General features: G+C 40.1%; 1 long non-coding RNA gene across 1 annotated transcript in view; it reads right to left on the bottom strand.

Moving 5' to 3' along the window:
- Positions 1-1,168: 1,168 nt before the first annotated feature.
- Positions 1,169-22,640, bottom strand: part of LOC132815381 (uncharacterized) — a 63,534-nt gene continuing 42,062 nt past the window's right edge. The window contains exons 2-4 of the long non-coding RNA XR_009644643.1: positions 20,302-20,365; positions 12,011-12,107; positions 1,169-1,892 (exon numbers count right to left, since the gene is read on the bottom strand). This is a non-coding gene — a long non-coding RNA (uncharacterized LOC132815381). The remainder of the gene's footprint in view (positions 1,893-12,010; positions 12,108-20,301; positions 20,366-22,640) is intronic.

Below are 22,640 nucleotides of genomic sequence, written 5' to 3'. Positions count from 1 at the left end.
GTTGATAGTGGGAGATTTAGTGATGGTAATACCACTAAACATCAAGAAAAAACAGTCAGAAGCTCTTTTGCTGGAGATGGTAATCATCTGGCACTTGTACGACACAAACGTTACTTACCACCTATTAACCCAAACATGGATGTAGTCCGCATCTTGCTGAATATGGATACAAACTGCTATCACTTGAAGAGTTGCAAATTGTTTTGAACATCTCCACTTCAAGAGTCATAGTCATTGAGTCATACAGCATGCAAATAGACCCTTTGGCCCAACTAATCCACGCCAATCATGTTCTCAAAGTAAACTAGTCACACTTGCCTGCCTTTGGCCCACATCCTTCCAAACCTTTCCTATTCATGTACCTATCTAAATGTCATTTAAATGTTGTAACTGTACCTGCATCTGTCACTTCCTCTGGCAGTTCATTCCACACACTAATCACTCTATGTGTAAAATAAATGTCCTCATGTCCTTTCTAAATCTTTCTCCTCTCTCTTTAAAAATATGCCCCCTAACTTTGAACTTCCCCACCCTCGGGAAAAGGCTCTCACTATTCATCTTTCTATGCCCCTCATGATTTTATAAACCTCAATAAGGTCACCCTTCAACCTTCTATGCTCCAGTGAAAACAGCCCCAGTCTACTTTTATAACTCACACCCTCCATTCCTGGCAACATCTTTGTAAATATTTCCTCAACCCTCTCCAGCTTTATGATATTCTTCCTATAATTGGGTAACCAATACTGTACATAGTCTTTCAGAAGAGGCCTCACCAATGTCCTGTACAACCTCAACATGACATCCCAACTCCTATTCTCAAAGATCTAAGCAATGAAGGCAAGCATACTAAACACCTTCTTAACCACCCTATCTACCTGTGATGCAAATTCCAAAGAATTATGTCCCAGAACCCCACGTCTCTCTGTTCTGCAACACTACTCAGGACCTTTTTTTTTGTAGATATTTTTATTGAAATTTAACATTTTTGCAAATTTACAAAAATAAACAAAACTCTCAAATACAAACATTGATGTACAATTAAATCATATATACAATAGTCATAATTTAACAAAGAAAAGAGAAAGAAAGAAAACAAAAAAAGAAAAAAAAAGAAACGAAAAAAGAAAGAAAGAAAAAACTCAACTTTCTACTAATCTAACCTATAACTAACCAGAGTGTATACCTAAGTCTCTTACATGCTCGGAATGTATAAACATCAAATAAAATAAAACCCGTATTCGCGCAGGATTCCTCTCCCAAGGGGCCCCGGAGCAGCCCGGTCTGAACTCAGGACCTATTAATTATATAAGTTCTGCCCTTGTTTGTTTTATCAAAATGAAGAAGATCATGCTTATCCAAATTAAACTCCATCTGCCACTTCTCAGCCAATTGACCCAACTGATCAAGATCTGGTTGTAATCTTTGATAACCTTCTTCACTCTCAACTCTACCACCAATTTTGACATCATCTGCAAACTTACTAACCATCCCTCCTATATTCTCATCCAAGTCATTTAAATAAATGATAAACAAAAGTAGACCCAGTACCAATTCCTATAGAATATTGCTGGTCACGAGCCTCCAGATGGAAAAACAATTCTTCTTTGTGCAAGGGATAACTTCTCTGACTTATGATGGAAGAAAGGTCGTTGATGATGCAGCAAATGATTGTTAGGCTGAGGAAAGCAACTCAAACTCCTGAAGTGTCATGGGATTGTGATGATGGCTCTCCAACAAGCATCTTCCTATGTGCCAGGTAGAACTCCAACCAGTGGAGAGTTTTCCCCGTGATTCCCATTGACTCCAGTTTTGCTAGGGATCCTTGATGCATGCTTGGTCAAATGCAGTCTTGACATCAAGAGCAGTCACTCTGACTCACCTCCGGAATTCAGCTGAAAACAAAAATTGCAGGAAGTTACAACAGATCACTGTAGCATCTGTGGAGAGAGAGCATGGAGAGAGATGCTGCCTGTCCCATTGTGATTTGCAGCATTTTTTGCTTTCAGTACAGATTCAGCATCTTTAATCATTTGCTCCTACATTCTGGAATTCAGCTGTTTTGTCCATGTTTGCACCAAGCTTGCAATGCAGTCAGGAGCTGAGTGGCTTTTGAGGAATCCCCACTAAGTATCAGTGAGCAGGTTATTGCTAAGCAAGTGCCATGGATGGCACTGTGAATGATCTCTTCCATCATTTTGCTGATGATGTAGAGTTGACAGATAAGGGAGTAACTTGCCTGATAGGATTTGTCCTGCTGTTTGTACATAGCATGCACTCAGTAATTTTCCACATTGTTGGGTGATGCCAGTTTGTAGCTGTGCTGAAACAGCTTGGTTAGGGTAGTGATTGTAACACTGTCAGCCAGATGGGCCTCATAGAAGAATCTGGTCCAATCAGGGAGCCCTGGCTGAAGGATACAAACAGGAGTGTCAGACTGATCATTCTGACAGCTGGCAGCTGGCTCTGAGGGAGCTGGATCAGTGCCAAGAACTCCCCACATATAAATAAAAGATGACTTGGTGACTGCTTACCGGCAGCTGTGGAGTTATTTCAGCTAGTGCTGTATGTAATTCTGAATCACAAGTCCTTAATGTCAATGATGGAATATCGGCAACCCCATAGTCTTTGCACTATCCAGAGCCTTCAGCCATTTCTTGATCTCATATGGATGGAATAAAATTGGCATTGTCCTTCTCTATGTTCTTACTTTTCTCACTATTGCATGGTACCAGGAGTAGTCCAGAGATTGCTATCATTAAAGTCCTGTTTGTTAGTTTCTTTCATAGCTCCCTATAATCCGCTTGGAGCACTGCATGTCTCTTTCCACCTGCATAGTTAGACAATGTAGAGTCTCCATTAGAGTACACTGCAACTGCTGGCAGCAGGGAGACAACACAATGTACTACGGAGAAATACCAACCTGTTATCCTAACTACTGAATTTCCTATCACTGTCATAAACTTGCCCTAACACAGCTGAGCCACCTGTGGCACTGTTGACTTGGCTCTGATTGCATAATCCAGTAGATTCATTGTCCTCATCAGTAATCCATACTGAATACTGGGGGAAAAGTGATAGTGAGATGCCTCACATGCTTGTTCTCTTTGACTGTCTGATGCTCAGCTATTCCTTCTCTGCACACTCTTAACAGTAGTGTTAGCACCTCTGAATATGTGCATTCATATGGCCCCATCCTCATGAAGGATCATAGTGGCACCAGCTATTGCTCGAACTCTAATAACATGTTCCTTACTCCCCCATTTCACGTACTGGAAATATACTTCTATTTCTAAAGACCATACTTCCTCTTCATTAACTTCTAATTTTACTTTTGATTACTTTTTACTTGAGGTTTCACCCTTAAGACAAATTCTGGATATTAATTGCAGTTGCTTTGAGTATATGACACGATATAGCTGACCAAACTCCCATATTCTTCATGACAATTTTTGTTTTCACTTTAAAAGCAAATTGACTAGTGGAAAGTAATCCCAAAGCACTAATAAAACTGTAAAATCCCACACAATAAAATGGAGTTTAATTTATTCTGACACCTTAGGCATATTAAGATTCATGATACTCTTTGTATGGTCAGTATTATTTGGAAGTGCATTCGCATTGTGAAGTGATTTATCAACTTTTCTGGATTTTCCAGGTGAGCAGCTGCACTGTCAGTAAGCTATCAGAAATATTTGGAAGAAAAAGGGTTCACTTTGTTTTTCATTTTCTCTTTGAGCAATGGCACAACTGATTTATTGCCCATCAACCTCTATTCTCTGCCTGAAGGCAGGTCCTTGGTGATCATTCACTTAGCTATATGAAATGCCTTAATTTATTTTGCCTCAGATAGGTCAGGGGCCTAGTTCTAACTCAGCTAGAATGGAGATCCAACCCCATGTTTTTGGCATTCATCTGGTTAGCTATTTAACCAAGTGGCATCCATTCATCAACTAATATCAAAGATTATGCATCAACTGGTATATGTCACAGCAGCTAGTCTTCAATAATAAGATACTTAATTGATTGAAAAGTGCTTTCTGCTGTCCTGAAATGATTGAAGGTGTTAAATAAATGCAATTTCTCTCTTTAATTGTTGAATTCCAGCACTGAATATATGGTGAAGTCTGAAGTTGATGGGAAATGCAGCTTATAGATTCTCAGGTGTTGGCATCTATCACAGGCCAAAGTCATCATCTGTGACCCTGAAGAAGATGTTCTTTCATGACAACTTTGCAGTGATACAGAATCCAGTTTCTTTGTCCATTTTCAGTTGGGTTTCTCAGTTAGTGGGCATGAGCCCTGCCTGCAATCTTGTTCCATCTTTAACCAAAGAGTAAGTGTTCCTCAGTACTGCCAATTTGTCAATTTTCTACAAATCAGGAATTGAATCTTGAATTTTGTTGGCATAGTTGCAAGTCTGGCTGGAAAGTAATCTGGAAATTTGATCACCTGACATTGCACTTCTAGTCGTGTGATGTCTGACTACATGACATGTGAAACTTTTACTGCATTCACATTCTAAAGCTTAAGTGCTCCATATTTGAGTATCTTTGCTGAGAGTTTTGTGCCAGCAATAATTATGAGCGAAAAGCTCAGAGAATATGAGGCTCAACCCTGAAGAAGGAAAAAATGAGGATGGAAAGAAATTGAAGATGGGGAAGCAATTAACGGAATGGAAACTGTTGAAGACAAATGTAGATCCCTTACAGTTAGAATCAGGTAAATTAATAACTACAATAAAGCTTGGTAGACCAATTGAACAAATACTTTGGATCTGTCTTCACTAACAACCTTTCTAAAAGGCTAGAGAACAGGCGGTTAAACATGAAGAAGGAACTGAAGGAAATCGCTATTAGTCAGGATTAAAGCTCAATAAGTTCCCAGGGCCTGATGCTCTGCTTCTCAGACTATTTAAGGAAGTGGCCCTAGAAGTAGTGGATGCATTTGTGATCACTTTCCATCATTCAATTGACTCTGAAAGAGTTTGTAATGACTAGGTGGCAACTAATGTAACCCCACTTTTTAGAAAAGCAGGAGAGAGAAAACTGGAAGTTAAACGGATGCTGGTTAGCCTGACATTGGTGCTGGGGAAATACTGGAGTCAATTATTAAGGGTGTAATGACTGAGCATTTGGAAAGCGGTGATAGGATCAGTTCAAGTCAGCATGGATTCACTAAAGGGAAAGCATGCTTGGCAAAGCTTCTGAATTTTTTGAGGATGTGACAAGTAGAATGGACAAGGTTGAATCAGTGGATTTTGTGTGTCTGGACTTTCAAAAGACTTATGACAAGGTTCCAGACAAGAGATTAGTAAGCAAAATTAAAACTCATGGTGTTGGAGATACCAGATTGTTGTGGAGAGAGAACTAGTTGGCACACAGGAAGCAGAGAGTTCAAATAAATGAGTACTTTTCAGAATGGCTGGAAGTGATAAGTGAAGTACCACAGAGTTCAGTGCTGGGGCTCCAACTGTTCACAATATGGCATGCTGGCCTCCATAGTGACAGGATTTGAATAGAGGAGTAAGGGTGTCTTGCTACAGTTATACAGGGCTTCAGTGAGGCCACACCTGGAGTACTGCAAGCAGCTTTGGTCTCCTAGTCTGAGGAAGGACATGCTTGCTATTGTGGATGTCCAACAAAGATTCACCAGACTGATTCCCAGGATGGTAAGACTGACTTATGAAAAAGGTTTGATCAGGTAGGCTTGTGCTCCCTGGAATTTATAAAAATACTGGGGTGGTGGGGGGGGTGGAGTTTCATAGAAATATATGAAATCCTGATAGGACAGGACAGGCTAGATGCAGGAAGAACATTCCTGATGTTGGGAAAGTCCAGAAATAGGAGTCACAGTTGAAGAATAAGGGGTAAGCCATTTAGGACTGAGATGAGAAAGAATTTCTTTACTCAGAGAGTTATGAACCTGTGAAATTCTCTAACACACAAAACTATTGCTGTCTGTTCTTTAGATATTGAAGAGGGAGTTGGTTGTGGCTCTTTTGGCTAAAGGGATCAAGAGGTATGGAGAGAAAGGGAGAGTGGAATACTGAGATTGCATGATCATCCATGATTATATTGAATGATTATGCAGGCTCAAAGGGCCGAATGGCCTAATGTTGCATCTATTTTCTATGTTTCTATATTTCTATGAAGAATATCTATTGGACTAGTGACCTGCTGGAATATCCCTGATACCTGATAGTAATAAGCTGGATCAGATTTCTTTAAATACAAGAAATACCTGATTATTTAGGTGTAACTGATGTTGTGTACTACACTAGAAAGGATTCACAATGAGTACCTTGCTGTGAATATTCATTATTGATTTATTTATACTCCACAGCAGAAAAGTCAGTAAACAGGGCTCTGCTCTGCAACTCCAGCTAACTTGTACATCCAAATGAAAAGTCAAAACAATGACACATTTAAAAGGGAGAAAGACAGACAAAAAGCAGTGACTGCATGGTCAGTGAAGGAGAGAGAGAAAGAAACCTCCACTGTTAACTTGCACAGCAGTGAATCTGCATAGTTACTGCCTTTGCTGTTTGAGTTCATGTATCTCTGGACACCGGAGCATGTCTAGGAAAAAATAACAACCCACAAAATTCACAGCTGAACCAGGAGGAACCTATCTGGGAGAGCTCACAGCACAGGAACAGTTAAGTGCATAGTTTTTAAGTGTAACTTTGCTGTAAGTCTACAGTAGTGAGGAGAGCTGGTTCTTCATTGATCATATGTTTTACTGAAATTTGTTTCTTGATTAAATTTTAAAAATAAAAACCATAAGTACTAAGTTAGCCTGGAGAACTGTTTTTAGAGCAAAATGATGGTGCTATTTTCTGAGTCTGTAGATTAAGAAGGAACAGAGATGTCCTTTCATTGAACGGTATGCTCGTTTTGTTGGATGTTGGAGTTTAGGGAGAGTTTACACTTCACTGATGATTTTGCCTGTAGTAAGTGGATGTTTGGTTGTGAATCTGATCAGATCGCATGGATCTGTTGGAACAATCAGGAATTTACAGGAGTTAGGGGGTGTGATTGATGGCAACTATAGGAAGGGAGAAAAGCCACAGATACATTCAGGTAGATGGATTAACTCTAGGAAAGGTAGGAGAGATAGACAGGTAGTGCAGGAATCTTCTGTGGCTATCCCTAAGCAACACAAATAGCCAAGTTTCTGGTATCAAGACAGGGCCTAATGTAATGAGGGGTATGTCGGGTTCCAAGTGATCAATTGTGTTAGGGGATTCTCCAGTCCGAGGCATAGACAGATGTTTCTGCAGCCAGCATTGAAAATTCAGAATGGTGTGTTGCCTTCCTGGTGCCAGGATCAAGGATGTCTCAGAGAGGGTGCAGAATGTTCTCAAAGGGGAGAGGGACTAGCAGGAGGTCATTGTACACATTGGAACCAACAATGTAAGAAGGAAAAAGGATGAGATTCCAAAGGGAGAATGTAGGAAATTTGGCAGGAATTTAAAAAGGAGGTTCTCAAGTGGAGTAATATCTGGATTACTGCCGGTGCGACAAGCTAGTGAGGGTAGGAATAGGAGGATAGAGCAGATGAATGCATGGCTGAGGAGCTGGTGTATGGAGAAGGGTTCACATTTTTGGATCATTGGAATCTCTTCTGGGGTAGAACTGACCTGCACCTAAATTGGAAGGGGACAAGTATATTGGCAGGGGGATTTGCTAGAGCTGCTCAGGAGGATTTAAAGTAGTAATTCATCTCTGAGCCACACTTCTGTAATTGCTATGATATCCCAGTCCCATGTTCCTAACCATGCCCTGAGTTAATCTGACTTCCCTATTAAGCCTCTTGCATTGAAGTAAATGCAGTTTAATTCAAGAGTCGTACCGTGTTCTCTGCTTTCTTCCTTCCTGCTCTGACTGTTGGACTTGCTCCCTTTCCCAACTGTACCAGTCTCAGACCCAGGGAAATAACAAGGAAAGAGGTCAATCTGAGACTGGTACAGTTGGGAAAGGGAGCGAGTCAAACAGTCAGGACAGGAAGGAACGAAGCAGAGAGCATGGTAGGACTCTTGAATTAAACTGCATTTACTTAATAGGGAAATCAGATGAATTCAGGGCATAGAGATGGATAGGACTGACAACTTAATATTCCAGGATACAAATGCTACAGGAAGGATTGAAGGTTTTTGATAAGGGATAGCATTACTGCTTACTTAGGGAGGATATTCCTGGGAATACATTCAGGGAAGTTATTTTGGTGGAACTGAGAAATATGAAAGGGATGATCACCTTATTGGTATTGTATTATAAACCCCCTAGTAGTAGGTGGGAAACTGAGAAACAAATTTGTCAGGAGATTTCAGTTATCTGTAAGAAAAATAATGTGGTTATGGTAGGGAATTTTAACTTTCCAAACATGAAAGGTATAGCTATTAAAGGTATAGATGGAGAAAAATTTGTTTAGTGTGTACAAGAAAATTTTCTGATTCAACATGTGGATGTTTTTATGAGAGAAGGTACAAAACTTGACCCGCTCTTGGGCAATAAGGCAGGGCAGGTAACTGAGATGTCAGTGGGGGAGCATTTTGGGGCCAGCGACCATAATTCTATTAGTTTTAAAATAGTGATGGAAAAAAATAGACCGGATCTAAAAGTTGAAGTTCCAAATTGGAGGAAGGCTAATTTTGACTGTATTAGGCAAGAGCTTTCAAAAACTGCCTGGGGGCAGATGTTCACAGGTAAAGGAATGGCTGGAAAATGGGAAGACCTCAGAAATGAGATGAGAGTCCAGAGACAGTATATTCCTGTTAGGGCGAAAGGAAAGGCTGGTAGGTGTAGAAAATGCTGGATGACTAAAGAAACTGAGGGTTTCGTTCAGAAAAAGAAGGAAGCATATGTCAGGTATAGACAGGAGAGATCGAGTGAATCCTTAGAAGAGTATAAAGGCAGTAGGAGTACACTTAACAGAGAAATCAGGAGGGCAAAAAGGAGACATGAGATAGCTTTGGTAAAAAGGGTTAACAAGAATTCAACATGTTTATATAAATACATTAAGGATAATAGGGTAACTAGGGAGAGAATAGGGCCCATCAAAGATCAGCAAAGCAGCCTTTGTGTGGAGCCGCAGGAGATGGGGAGATACTAAATGAATATTTTTCATCAGAATTCACTGTGGAAATGAACATGGAAGATATAGAATGTAGAGAAATAGATGGTGATATCTTAAAAAATGTCTGTATTACAGAGCAGGAAGTGCTGGATGTCTTGAAACGCATAAAAGTGGATAAATCCCCAGGACTTGATCGGGAGTACCCTAAAACTCGGTGGGAAGCTAGGGAAATGATTTCTGAGCCCCTTGCTGAGATATTTGTATCACCAAAAGTCATAGGTGAAATGCCGGAAGAATGGAGGTTGACTAACATGGTGTCACTATTTGGTAAGGACAAGCCAGGGAACTATAGACCAGTGAGCATGATGTCATTGGTGGGCAGGTTGTTGAAGGGAATCCTGAGGGATAGAATTTACATGTATTTGGAAAGGTAAGGACTGATTACGGACAGTCAACATGGCTTTGTGCATGGGAAATCATGTCTCACAAATTTGATTGAGTTTATTGAAGAAGTAACAAAGAGGATTGATGAGGGCAGAGCAGTGGATGTGATCTTTATGGACTTCAGTAAGGCATTCGACAAGGTTCCTCATGCTTAGCAAGGTTAGATCTCATGTCATACAGGCACAGCTAACCATTTGGATGCAGAACTGGCTTGAATGTAGAAGACAGAGGTTGATGGTGGAGGATTGCTTTTCAGACTGGATGCCTGTGACCAGTGGTGTGTCACAAGGATCGGGGCTGAGTCCATTACTTTTCGTCATTTATATAAATGATTTGGATGTGAACGTAGGAGGTACAGTTAGTAAGTTTGCAGATGACACCAAAATTGGAGGTATGGTGGACAGCAAAAAAGGTTACCTCAGAGTACAATGGGATCTTAATCAGATGGGTGATAGAGTTTAATTTAGATAAATGTGAGGTGCTGCATTTTGGAATAGCAAATCAGAGCAGGACATATACACTTAATGGTAAGGTCCTGGGGAATGTTGCTGAACAGAGAGACCTTGGAGTGCAGATTCATAATTCCTTGAAAGTGGAGTTGCAGGTAGATAATGTAGTGAAGGCAGTGTTTGGTATGCTTTCCTTTATTGGGCAGAGTATTGAGTATAGGAGTTGGGAGGTCACGTTGCAGCAGAACAGAACATTGGTTAGACCACTTTTGGAACACTGCATTCAGTTCTTATCTCCCTGCTAAAGGAAGGATGTTGTGAAACTTGCAGAAAAGATTTACAAGGATGTTGCCAAGTTTGGAAGATCTGAGCTATAGGGAGAGGCTGAATAGGCTAAGGTTAATTTCCCTTGAGCGTCAGAGGCTGAGGCATGACCTTATAGAGATTTATAAAATCATGAGGGTCATGGATAGGGTAAGTGGGTGGGAGAGTCCAGAACTAGAGTGCATAGGTTTAGGGTGAGAGGGGAAAAATATAAAAGGGACCTAAGGGTCAACATCTTCATGCAGTGGGTGGTGCGTGTATGGAATGAGCTGCCAGAGGAAGTGGTGGAGGCTAGTACAATTATAGCTGTTAAAAGGCATCTGGATGGGGTATATGAATAGGAAGGGTTTAGAGGAATATGGGCCAAGTGTTGGCAAATGGGACCAGATTAATTTAGGATATCTTGTTAGCATGGACGAGTTGGACCAAAGGGTCTGTTTCTATGCTGTACATCGCTATGATTCAACGACTCTATGAATCTATGCACAGGTATACCCTTTCCCAAACACTGATTAAACCAACATCAACAACAGCTGAAATTTTTAAAAATTGAAAAATGAATATTTTGACTGTAATTACACCCAAATAGTTGTTAAACAAATATTAGCAGCATAAGTAATGTGAAGATAAAAAATGTTTCCCTTGAACACTTATGCATGTAATAAAATTATTTTTACATTGCTTCAATTAACTGATTTATTATCTTGCTCTTTCTGTCTGGACATCTTCTTCCATTTACATTTCCATTAGCTTGTCTTTTCTTTGTCATCATCTTTGATTGCATCAACCTTAATTCTGACATCAACTACAAACTCCACTTAATGCCTGAGTCTATTCTGTTCATTTCACTCCACCAGTAGGATCGGTGCTCCCAGCAGACTTCCATTTCTTTCAATGTCATTTTCCTACTAAGCTCCATTTTGTAGAACAATGCATTACCTATTTTTGTCTTGTAATAGTCACTTTATGTTACTATTCTGTTCTTTATTTTATTTCACTGAAGGAAACCTTGAAGCTATGGGCAGATAGCCAAAATCCTGGCTTCAGATAAATAAGAATGTTCAGCCCCAAGAATTCTTCCAAGATAGCTAAGTTGTAATTCATTTATTAAAAATACTTTGAGAAAAATTCATCACAATAATCAACTAACTCTGTCTATATGGTCTCATGCTTTCTTATTTATGAGTCTTTAGAATCCCTACAGACCCTTCAGCCCAACAAGTCCACACTGACCCTCTGAATAGTAATGCACCCAGACCCATTTCCCTCTGACTAATGCACCTAACACTATGGGCAATTTGGTATAGTCAATTCACCTGACCTGCACATTTTTGGACTGTGGGAGAAACCAGAGCATGCGAAGGAAACCCACGCAGAGACTGGGAGGATGTGCAAACTCCACACAGGCAGTCACCCGAGGCCAGAATCGAACCTGTGTCTCTGGCACTGTGAGGCAGCAGTGCTAACCGCTGAGCCACTGTGCTGCCCATTGAGCCACCATGTTGCCCATGAGCCATCGTGCTGTCTTGGTCTGGGCAAATATTTAAATCTTATATGTTTTAAGTCATTACCTGTCATTATTATAATTAATACCTCAATTTTTTTCATGAACTGGTTTAATTTCTTAATACTTCCAGCTGCTTTAAAAAGTACCATGTGATACCATGGTGAGATGAAAATGTTTATTGGTCGAGAGGACAACATTCTGCTCCTACCGTCTAATTGTCGCAGAATGAACTCTCACCGCAGTTCTTTGTGGTGTAAGATCCATTTAGTAGATTTGCTGCCACCTTCCTTTTTCCTGTTAGAGGTCTGGAGGGAGAGTGTGGGAGAGAAAAACATTTGGTAATCTAATGAGAACAGTTCTTATCTTAAACAAGATGTGTTGTAAGACAAGAATTAGGTGCAAGTTGCATTAGACTGACAGATATTGTTACTGACACTATGAGGCAGACTTTATTGTTTGATCTCACTCCTTTGAGATCCATAGTTGTTCACCCACCTGATCCAAGTGAAATTATCAGCAATTATTGCACTCCTCAACAATAATCCCTTTCAGACCCTTATACCCAAATGGAAAATCTTGTCTCTTCCAGTCTTTTGCCCTATTATTAACATTACACATTTATGTAGGTAATTATATTTTCTTTGCCATCACTATCCATAGTTACAGACTACAACATCCATGTCAAACTTTATGTGTGATGGAACTTGTGTCATTAAATTTAATTTGAAGTTTCTTTTATGCAGACCCTAACTTAAACAGAAAATGAACTAAAAGGATAACTGGACAGGTAAACACAGAAAGGAAACTGATCCTTCCGTTTTCTTGTGAAACAAAAATTAACTGAAATTTGGAAACCAAAGCGTCTTGCAAACTGAACTGTTTCAAATACATGAAAGGATACACATCATTCTGAGCTGGGTAGTTGCAGTTATGACTGACCTTCAACAACCATGACCACCTTCCTATGTGCCAGGTATGACTCCAAACAGCAAAGAGTTTTGCCCTATACTCCCATTAACTGTAGTTTTACTAGGATTCCTAGATGCTATGCTCGGTCAAACGCAGCCTTGGTGTCGAGGGCTGTTACTTAAACTTCCCCTCCTGAGTTCAGCTCCAAGTCTGTAATAAGGCCAGTAGCTGAGTGGCCCTGGCCGAGCATCTGTGAGCAGGTTATTGTTGATCAAGTGTCACTAGAATTATTGATGACATCTTCTATCACATTGCTAATGATCTTGAATAGATTGTTAGGGCAGCAATTGGCTGTGTTGAATTTGTGTGCTTTTTGTTTACGGGAATTAATCTAGCAGTTTTCCACATTACCAGGGAGACATCAATGTTGTAGCTGTACCTAAACAGCTTGGCTAGAGGAGTGGTTAGCTCTGGAGCCACAACTTTAGTGTTATTATTGCCAGAATGTTGTCAGAGGCCATAGTTTTGCAGAAACTAGTGCATTCAGGAGTTTCTTAATATTAAGTGACATGCATTGAATTGGCTGAAGACTTGCGTTTATGATGATTGGGGGAGGCATGTACTTGACACTTCTGGCTAAAGATGGATGCCAATGCGTCATGAGCCTTTTCTTTTGTACTGAAGTGCTGGGCTAGCTCATCATTGGGGCTGAGAATCATTGTGGAGTCTCCAGATTTCTACCAGATATTCCTTGCTTCTTCTTTTGTGCCAGGGATGGTTGTTGGAGGTCAGTCATTTCAGTTCCATGACATATGGGAGTTCTTCAGGGTGGTGTCCTATGTCCAACCATTTTCAGCTCCTTCATCAATGACTCCAACCAATGGAGAAATTGCCCTTGTTTTGCATTCACTATTGTTTTTTTCTAGGGCTCCTTGGTCAAATGCAGCCTTGATGTCAAAGGCAGTCACTCTAACCTCATCTCTGGAATTCAACTTTTTAGTCTATGCTTGAACAAAGTCTGTAAATAAGGTCTGGAGCTGTGTGGCCCTGGCAAAACTTAAACTAGACATTAGTGGGTAGGTTATTCCTCAGCCCTATCTTCAACCTTCTGTATTGCCTTCTTCACTGCATGGTTAATCAAGATAAGCTGCAGGTCAGCATTACTGCTTAATCTGTATGTAGCTGGACCATAGGTGTCAGGGATGTAGACCAAAAGTTTCCCATTAAGTCTCTCTCTGATTTGGGTTTTCGTAGCAGTCAAATCCCATTTCCCCAATTAGCTTGACATTGTTTGGTTTCATCTACCTGAGTAAACATTTATTTCCAAATTTTCAGGAAAGGTCTGTTGGTACAGTTTATGTGGAGTGATGTTATTCTGTGTTCCAGTGTCAAGCTTCAGCTCCAGATTGGTGATGGGTGTGGAGAATATGTGTAAGCTTTGCTTCTGCAGAAGTCACGTACTCAGAAGTGATAAGACTCAATGTTGCTTCAGCAGAAGTCATAATACTTAGCTATCAAAGGAGATGGGGTTTGCACGCTAATAACAGCCCACAGACAGATGTGGTAAACCAATTAGATTAGCAGCTGCACAGAGCAACTGCAACTGTCACGTATGAGGTAAAAGGGGAAGTACAGAGAGACTCATAGAAACTGTATAAAAATGCACTGATATTGTTCAGCAGTGTGCCAGTTTTTGGACACTCACTCTTGCAAGAACATATGAATAAGGACCGCTTCGGAATTTGACTCGGACTAAAATTATTTGGCAGTGAGCTTCATTTCTCATATGGGAGGCTTATTTCTCACTTTCTTTCTGATCTGAATGACATTGTAAATATTTTTATTGTTCTCTGAGAGCAGTGCATCCAATTATATCATATAGGCATTTGGTTCCAAGTTTGTTGTGTTCACAATAACCAGGACATGGATGTTTCGCTTTATTTTCTTTCTCATTTGTCTTATAACTGACCTTTTCTTTTGCAGTGATACTTCCTTCTGTCAGTGAGTGCATGTGACTACATAGCTTTCTCCATGTCTGGTGTGCATTTTGTTGAGGTTTCACTGCATCAATCCTGCTGCCCTGACTTAACTGAACACTCAAACATAACTCAAGTTCTGAAGAAGAGTCATATATTGACAGAACTGCTGAGTTTCTTCAATTCAGACTGTTTTCTACCCTTTCTCCTGTTTCCTAGGTCTTCTTGTGTCTTCCTGTACTCTGGGAGTCTTCATGCCCTGCAATTTTATGTGTTTGTTCATTCTAACGAAACCCATTTGTACTTCAAGCTGTGCAGGAAACCCAAATATGCTGTTCTAGCAAACTTCGATCATTGCTTCAAATTTACTTTTGCTGTCTGCATTTTCTAATCTTGGTTTAAAAATGTCAACAGGCTCACCCAGTTTCTGTCTCCAACCTTGACATTCAGGTTGCTGGATCTGACTATTTGACTTTGGTAGAAGAAGTATTTTAAACTTTTTCAAAAATATTTGAATGTAGCTGCTGCCTTCTTTGCTCAGCTTCCAGATTTTAGATTTATATCTTCCTCTCCTGCTTACAAAGGATGTAGCTTGCACCTTTCTTTTGCTAGAGTCTTTTTGAAAGCTATTAAAAATTATTATGCCTTATGGTATTAAGTTTTCAAGTACCTCTAAGCCTCCCAATACAGCATGGGTGGAAACTATTGTGTTAACCATAGAATCCCTACAGTGTGGAAACAGGGCACTTGGCCCAACCCAATTTCGCTGCATTTCCCCAATTAATACACCTACCCTGCACATCCCTGAATACTATGGGCAATTTAGCATGATCAATTCACCTAACCTGCACATTGTTGGACTGTGGGAGGAAATGGAACACCTAGATGAAACCCATGCAGATACGGGGAGAACGTGAAGTGCTGAAATGGTAGCCAGTTTGTTTTTACGTGATTCGCTTGGTCTTATTTTTCCCGTGCTAACCCTAACTCAGATTGATTTTGCAAATTAATACAGCGTTCATGTTGTTTGAAGTGCTTGGGTTTTCTTTCATTAACATCTGACACCAACTTGTGTTTTCTGGTTTCTGCATATTTGAAATAATTGCATTTTAGGCTCAAATATGCCAGTGCTTTGTTGGCTTTTTGAATTTTAGCTCTCTGTGTGGAACATGACTGCCATGTAACTCAATGTGGGACTCCAAAGTTATATATTCAGACAGCAAGTAATGTTTGGCTCTTTACATGTAATATACCAATATTACAGGATTCTTCATTGTGCATCTGTATGCTGCTCAGCGTTTCAGTCAAAAAAATGGCACAGTTGCCAGTTCAAAATTATTTAATTTTATGATGCCTTTGAGACACAGGAGTTTGAAATTTGAATCAACTATATGACAAGTTACTGAAATATAGATACATTTGGAGCATGCACTGAGGTGGCTCAGAGGACTAAGTTGAATATGAAATTATTTCTAGTCCCCAAGTTTTAATAAATTATAAAATATATTCAACAGATCTACATAGTGAAAAATATAGATTTTTAAAAATGAGAAATTAATGTGAAAAATAATTCCTATGGAACTATAAAAGTTTGTAACAAATTTTGAGGTCATTCAGGCCATTATGTCTAAGCTGGCTGGTTTTTAGATCATTTCAAAACTCTTCAGAACTATAACTTTTCATTCCTAACAACATCCTTGTAAATTGCTGCTGTAGTGCTTCAATTGAATTAACTGGGGTAACATTGCTTTTTACAGCTTGCCCTCTTATTCAAAGCCACTGAAGATTCAGATCCAAGATGGTGATGGAATAGGATTCCTCAGCCAAAGCTCATCCATTCCATCCAATCCTTTTCTTTTTTTCTCAGCAGCCTAGCATGACATTTTTTCAGTCTGGCATGGCCTCAGCCTGGACTTCTGGCCTTGAGATAGTTCCAGAGCAGTCTCCTAGTCTTGAGAGCCTCAAGGTAAACCCTGGAAACCCTGGCATGGAATATGGTCAAAGCCCAGTGCGAATGCTAGGCTAGGCACCAGCGAAGGGCTGGACTGGAAATACTGTTAGTTTTTTATATAAATGGACACCAAAGTTGCTCAAAACATTTTAATTCTAACCTACCCTTGTCTTGCTGTTATCTTATGCTTCTTATATCTGATGCCCTCCTTTTCTGAAATTTATGTTGAACACTGCTGCTGGTTTTTAAAAGCCAATAATTGATGTTATATTTCAGAACATTTCATTTATTTCTTGTAGACTTTGCTGTTGAAAAAAGATTGTATCCTCTGATAGAGAAGCTGACTTTGATGATGTAAGCGAAATAAGAAAATGTCTTATGGCTCATAAACATGTGGTAATCAATTAAGGCAGAGCAAGGTAATATCTGACATCAGCTTGGAATAGGAGTAGGGCACACTTATTGTAGGGGTAAAGAATGTCCATCATGATCTGGTAGTTTGCAAATAATGAATTGGCATGGCCAAATAATTTATCAAAAGATACCAGTAGGAACTGTTTGCGTCTGATCTGCATCTCACCTTCACTTGACCTAACTTTGCTCGACATCCTTTTCTACTCTTACCTGGTGAGATCTATTAATCTCAGCAGTGAAAGATTAAATTTCCCAGTGCTCCAATCTGCTTGAAACATTGATTTTCCTGCTCCTTGGATGCTGCCTGATACGCTGTGCTTTTCCTGCGCCACACTTTTCGATTCTGACCTCCAGCATCTGCAGTCCTTACTTTCCCCTATTCTGTTCTATTACTCTGGTGTACTTATGTATGGTACAATTTGTCTGGTTAGCACTCAAGAAGTACTTTTCACTATAGCTTGGTACAAGTGACAATAATAAATCAAATCAAAGCAAATCAAATAAACCTGCCTCAGTCGTGCCTGTCTTTTCTGCTATGACTCCTGCCCATCCAATGCTGCAAGCTCTCCTGTTTGAACCTTCACCTCAGGAGTTCATCCACTGTCTTTAGTCATATGGAAAATGCAGAGGTAGCCTCCTCATCATCTATTTCCCATATGACTCATCCTAAGTGTGCATTTGAGTTGAGCAGGATTTGCGACTTGGGAAATGGTTCTGATTCATGATAGCAGTAAGATTCCACCCACATTCTGCTCATTTATTTGCTGTTTATAGGATCCAACTGTGTGTAAATTAAAAGCACTGCTTATTTTATTAATTCTTTTGGATGTGGGAAACATTAGCAGCATCAATGTTTGTTACCTAGGTCATCTAACTCTGTAGCTGTTTGACTTGATTCACTGGCTTTTATGGCCAATTGAGAGAGCAGTTAAGAATTAGTCACATTGGTATGAGACTGAAATCATATGATGGTCAGTTTTTTTCACAACAGCTTAGCGGCCATTTTCTTTTTGGCAGATTAAAACTTGTCACAGCATTTTTAAACCAGAATATGAATTCTCAACCTCCATTGCCCGAAATGTCGATTCTCCTGCTCCTTGGATGCTGCCTGACCTTCTGCGCTTTTCCAGCAACACATTTTTCAGCTTCAACATGTCCATGCTGACCAGATATCCTACATTAACCATATGTCCTACATACATCCCATTTGCCAGCATTTAACCCATAACCGTCTAAACCTTTCCTATTTATATACCCATCCAGATGCCTTTTACATGTATTTATACCAACCTCCACCACTTCCTCTGGCAGCTCACTCCATACTCATGCTACACTCTGCATGAAAAGGTTGCCCCTTAGGTCCTTTTAAAGCTTTCCCCTCTCACCTTAAACCTATGCCGTCTAGTTTTAGACTCCCCTATCCTGTGAAAAAGATCTCGGTTATTCACCCTATGCATGCCCCTCATGATTTTATAAACCTCTATAATGTCAACCCTCAGCCTCTGATGCTCCAGGGAAAACACCCCCCCAGCCTATTCAGCCTCTCCCTACAGCCAAACTTTCCAACCGTAGCAACATTCTTGTTAATCTTTTCTCCAGCCTTTAAAGTTTCACAACATCTTTCCTATAGCTGGGAGACCAGAGCTGAATGCACTATTCCAAAAGTGGCCTAACCAACTTCTTGTACAGCCGTAGCATGACATCTCAACTCCTATACTCAGTGCATTGGCCAATAAAGGCAAGCATACCAAATGCCTTCTTCACTATCCTATCTCCATGGACTCCACTTTCAAGGAACTATGAACCCGCATCCCATGGTCTCTTTTTCAGCAACACTCCCCAGGATTCTACCATTAAATGTATACATCCTGCCCTGATTTGCCTTATCAAAATGCAACACCTCACACGTATCTAACATAATTTCAGAATAGTAGGCCTTCTAAGATTGAACAGCATAGGAACGTCTTCCCTCACAGACTGATGAATCTTTGGAATTCTCTCCCCCAGAGACCTGTTCAATCTCAATTATTGAATAATGTTCAAGACAGAAATTGATAGATTATTAAATATAATGGCACCAAGGAATATGGAAATAGTGTTAGGAAATTGGCAGTGAAGTGGATGATCAGTTATGATCTGATTACTTATGGAACAGGCTCAAAGAGCTTGAATGGCCTACTCCCGTTCCTATACTCTTGTAATAAGAAGCGTTAAGCTATAACCACCTGATCGAGGAGTAAGGCTCCGAAAGCTAGTGCTTCCAAGTAAACCTGTTGGACTATAACCTGTTGTGTGATTTTTAACACTAAGTTATAGGTTTTTTTATGGTTTCCGCAATGATTTTAAAAAAGAAACTCTAGGCAATAGTTATCAAAACATGGTTGGTTTATGGTGCAATTAGCATGGTCTTGATTATTTAATAAATGATTTCCAATGTCAGAATCACATCTACTTTCTGAAACTTGCAAGCATGGTGCTTGTGGCAATGCAATACGAACAGAATGTAGCTTTCCTACCCACAATGACAAAACTATGAAATAGCAAAAAATGTAATTAACAAACTAGAGAGAATGAGTAGCTACATTTTTCACAGTTGCATTTCAGACTAAACTTCTCCAAAAGAACAAAAAGAAACAGACTGCATTAAATTTGAAAGCTTTGCAGGCAAGTTTTGAAACATGAGTGAATATAATGTATAAATGGCTTGTGTACAATATTAGGACTCCAAGGTAAAAGTCAATTCAATCAAGACACGCGAAGAAACAAGACTGTGTCCTGAAAGGTTTTAATCCTGTGAATGATTAACTAAAATGTATGATCTCTTAAAAGGTAGGGAGAGAGTAAACTGAGGCTAGCTGCTGTAAGACTGGAAATAGTCTTTTAAAGCATTGGAAATAAAGCTTAAGGATGTATAGAAATAAGTATATCATCTCTATGTATCTCCGAGGCATAGAACACGACAGCTGGCAATAAGTGAATATTACCTCTGCCATCCATTTCTCTGTACTAAAATAATCATGTGTGCAGAGTTTCTAAGGGTTCAGAATGGAATATGTAATATGGCATTGATGTATAATGACTAACAGTTCTGAAGAAAGTTCCTGAAAGGGAAAAGATTCATAGGATTGATGGCCTTTTTTCCTTTCCTGCTTCTGTACATTCGATAGCTACCTACAAGTAAACAAATCTCATCCGACAACAGCTACATTTAAACAACAGCTCAAAAGCATCATTGCCCATTGCACTTACCATTCGCTACTTGTTTTGTGAGGCTGAGACAGAGCAACTGGCTGGACGAAGCATTGATCCAGTGCTGAAAATAGAAATTAGAGGAAAGATTAAGCTGACACAAGCAGAGAAATCAAATGAAAATCCCTGCTTCAATGAGATAACTGCCAAACCATCGAGTGTCAGTGGTGCCCTGTCTTGAAGAAGTAATTCTGATGCCAACAATCTTCCTGCCCTCAGCAGCTGCTGATGTGACAGCCAGTGTTTCACTGTGGCCACTTTTAGCAAGTGTGTTCTTTTCTTACCGTGCTAATCAAGGACGGACTGTCAGTTTCAGGAGGAAACTGTGCAATTTCCACATAACTTTGCTGGACAGCAGAGGCCTTGCCAGTGGCCCTTAAAGGGGACTGTTGGAAGGCACTGAAGATTATGTAAGCCGGGGTTTTCTTTTCATCTGATTCTATGCACAGACAGTGGGAGAAGGGCATTCTAGCCACAAAAGGCAATCTGTGTTTATCCTTCTCCCATTTAACTCCTCCTCCCTAGGACATAACTGTCAAACCTCCAGCATGGCATGGTGGCTCAGTGGTTAGCACTGCTGTCTCACAGTACCAGGCTAGATTCCAGCCTCGGGTGCCTGTCTGTGTGGAGTTTGCACATTCTCCCCATGTCTGCATGGGTTTCCTCCGGGTGCTCCGGTTTCCTCCCACAGTCTAAAGATGTGCAGGTCAGGTGAATTGGCCATACTAAATTGCCCATAGTGTTAGGTGTATTTGTCAGAGGGAAAGGGACTGGGTGGGTTACTCTTCAGAGGGTCGGTATGGACTTGTTGGGCCGAAGGGCCTGTTTCCTCACTGTAGGGAATCTAATCTAATCTAAAGTGAATCTAATCCCAACAGCAAGCTAAATCAGGACAGCCAATGGGCATTGGCAAGGCACCTTTAGATGAGATCCAAAGGCCCTAACAGACACTGCCCTCCATCCCATTCGTTTGGCACCTGTTTTCAGTGCAACACCAATTTTATGGTCACTAATCTACACATTCCCTTCCATCGTAATCTCATTAACTGTTACACAAGCTCTGTTAGCTAAATAATGACTCCTCTTGCTCTGCTCCTAGGGTATCTATCAACCTTCTGATATTTTGCCCAAGTAGCCATTCTTCAATTGTGAACCTAGGCATGATAATCAGCAGACTTTTTGACTGTGGGTAGCACAGTCAATGTAATTCTTTCCAGACCTGATGTCACCAACTGGCATCATTATATGTCAATCAAGAATCAGAGATCCTTAGGTGGCAAATGCTAACACCAGATGTTGAGCTCAGCACCATCATCCCAAATGAGTGGAGCCCGGATCAGCCTGTGAATGTGCAGTCTTCTTTATCCAAATATAACACTTACACATCATTAGTGCATTGACTGACTAAATCGCTTGTTTTAGATAAATTATATGATTCAAATTGCAGGCATGCAAGGCAGAATCAGAGTATAAGCAATTGCTTGGCAATGGCTTACCAAAATGTTGGCCAAATATCAATACATGGCAGTTATTCATAATCATTACCATAGGTGAACCTGATTATGCACAATATAGTTAGAATCAGTGCTGTATTGATTTACTAAAAGTGTGATTTTAATTACTCTTGTAATCATGTTAATTTCACACCAATTATATGCTATATAGTAGCAGCAGTTTGGCACAAATCAATGAAACAAGCAATTGATTCTCCAATAAATTTATCATTCTGCTTTTGACATACTGAATGGCAGCTCAGATGTGGATTACAGCCAACAAAGCTCCCAGATTCCAAACATGATCCCCAGGTGCATTTAGGTCACTAATGTCTCCTTCCAGTGTCACCCTTAAATGTATTCTGATCGAGTAGAATGAAAGGAGATGACTCTCCACCAGGATTCTCCAACTCCATCATCTAATTTATTGCTAACTAAACAGGAGTGTCCTTAGTGAAATATTGGCTGATGTTTCTAGTCTTGGGAACAGAGGTACAAGGGGTCAGGAAAATGGATTGTCAGGACTGTAACATTTTATCACCTCTATGGAGTTTATGGGACTTCATAATTCTCAGGATTGGCACCTTTGAGAAATCCCTGTCAATTAAATGAAGTGGGGAAAATCATTCCTTGAAAGATTGACTGGTGACAACATTGACCCAAAGTAGATGAGCACAAAAGAAACGATCTTGTTCCAGTCTTTGGTTTCCTAGAGTATCCACAATATCCCAGAGTCACAATCTGAGGGTCCACAATATCCCAGAATCAGAATCCGAGGGTCCACAATATCCCAGAATCAGAACCTGAGAGAACACAATATCCCAGAATCCAAATCTTAGAGTCGAT

The sequence above is a fragment of the Hemiscyllium ocellatum genome, chromosome 4, assembly GCF_020745735.1.
Source record: "Hemiscyllium ocellatum isolate sHemOce1 chromosome 4, sHemOce1.pat.X.cur, whole genome shotgun sequence".
Classification (NCBI taxonomy): Eukaryota; Metazoa; Chordata; class Chondrichthyes; order Orectolobiformes; family Hemiscylliidae; genus Hemiscyllium; species Hemiscyllium ocellatum.
The sequence above is the reverse complement of the archived record's forward strand: the minus strand, read 5'-3'. Positions and strand labels throughout refer to the sequence as shown.